We start from the raw sequence: 2,268 nt of genomic DNA on the forward strand, positions 1-2,268 counted from the left end.
AGCTGATAGCTACACACTTCTCGGGAACAGAGAGCTTCCTCTGCTACTAGATTATTATCTAGTCGGAATCCCGCCTCTATTACACCCTTGTACCTTTCCTCAGGATTGCGGAATTCCTGGCCAGTGAACTCCACAGGGAAGAGGCATGGAGGTGGCAAAAGCTGGGGTATCCGTGGGCCGATAATGGAGTAATAGGCCCCCCCTGGGAGACTGGATCACAGGATTTAGTGTTACAGCTCAAGACAAGTGACTCAGCTCAGATCTCAGTGATTCAGCTCCAGCTCCAACTCCATCTCCAGCTCCAACTCCAGCTCCAGCTCCAACTTTATTGGGGTAAAACTAGGACTATTTATAGTGTAGAGACAGCAGAAGAAGTCTTAGCTGATAGGTACTTTTAGGATGCCTCATTTACATAGGGCGGTGGGCTTCTATCAGGCTATCAGACAACGCCTGATTAAAACCTGGTAACTCCTGTGCCAGAGGGCATGTATTTGTGGCGAGCACTGTAAAAGAAGAGTCAGGGAGGATGCCAGGAAGGCACTCTGCTATGAAAGGAATCTGTAGCACATGGTTTCCGAGCTCGTGAGCTATCTGGACGTGAAGAGACTTCTACTTGCATAACAGAGAACCCCAACAGGATTCAATACTCATCTTTCATTAATAAATTTAAATATTAATAGACTGAACTACCCAGTCAAAAGACACAGACTATGTGTCTATGTGAAACAAAACCCATCTTTTTGTTGTCTTCAAGGAACTCATCTCACTTTCAAGGAAAGATACTATCTTAAAGTGAAAGGATGGAAAAAAATATACCAAGCAAATGGTAGTAAGAAAAAAGAAGGCGTAGCAATTCTAATATCTGACAAGATAGACTTTAAACTAAAACTAATCAGAAGAAGTAAAGAAGGCCACTTTATTCTGATCAAAGGAACAATAAATCAAGAAGATATTACAATCATGAACATATATTCACCAAAATCTGGTGCACCCAATTTCATAAAAACAATACTGCAGGACTTTAAGACAAACTCATTAATAGTAGGGGACTTCAATACCCCACTGTCTCCATTAGATAGGTCATCAGTGCAGAGATTTAACAGAGAGACACCTTAATTAAACAATGCCATATATCAAATGGACTTAACAGACATCTACAGAGTATTCCATGCACACACCAAAGAACATACTTTCAACTCAGCACCCCATGGAATCTTCTTCAAAATTGCCCACATACTGGGGCACAAAACAAACCTCAACAAATACAAAAATACTGAAATAATTCCATGCATTCTATGGGACCACAAAGCAATAATGCTCAAAATCAACACTGGATGAAGCACTAGCCACTACATGAACTCATGGTGATTGAATAACACACTCCTAAACAGTGAGCAGGTCAAAGGAAAAATTAAAGAAATAAAAGAATTCCTGGAATTCAAAGAAAAGGACAGCACAACACAACACAACCACTGGGACACATTAAAAGCGAGGAAGTGTATAGCTATAAGTGCCTATATCAAAAAATCAGAAAGTACACAAATAAATGATTTAAAGTTGCAACTCAACACACTTGAAAAGCAACAGCAAAAGAAACCCAAACCCAGCAAACAAGAAGAAATAACAAAACTCAGGGCATAAATTAATGAAATTGAAACATAGAAAACAATATAAAGAATCAACAAATCCAAAAGCTGGTTCTTTGAAAAGATAAGCAACATTGACAGACCGCAACCCCAGTTAACCAAAAAAAAGAGCACCTCCAAATCAACAAAATCAGAGATGAAAGGTGAAACATCACAACAGACATAATAAAGATACAGAACATTATAACGGAATACTTGAAAAACCTGTATAATACTAAATTTGAAAACCTAAAATGAATGGATGGATATCTAAAGGCATGGGAACCACCAAAACTAAACCAAGAAGAGATTATTTGCTTAAACAAACCCATAACAAAAATGAAATTGAAACAGTAATATAAAACCTCCCAATTAAAAAAAGCCCAGGACAAGAAGGATTTACAGAATTCTATCAGACACTTAAAGATCTACATCCAATACTACCTAATTTATTCAAAAAGATAGAAATGGAGGGAGAACTTCCAAATTCCTTCTATGAAGCGAGCATCACTCTAATACCAAAGCCAGGTAAAGATACAACCAAAAATGAAAACTATAGACCCTTATCTTTAATGAACATAGATGCAAAAATTATCAACAAGATACTTGCAAACTGCATACAGACACACATCAAAAAGATCAT

This window comes from Nannospalax galili, unplaced genomic scaffold (assembly GCF_000622305.1).
Source record: "Nannospalax galili isolate Female #2095 unplaced genomic scaffold, S.galili_v1.0 scaffold780, whole genome shotgun sequence".
Taxonomy (NCBI): domain Eukaryota; kingdom Metazoa; phylum Chordata; class Mammalia; order Rodentia; family Spalacidae; genus Nannospalax; species Nannospalax galili.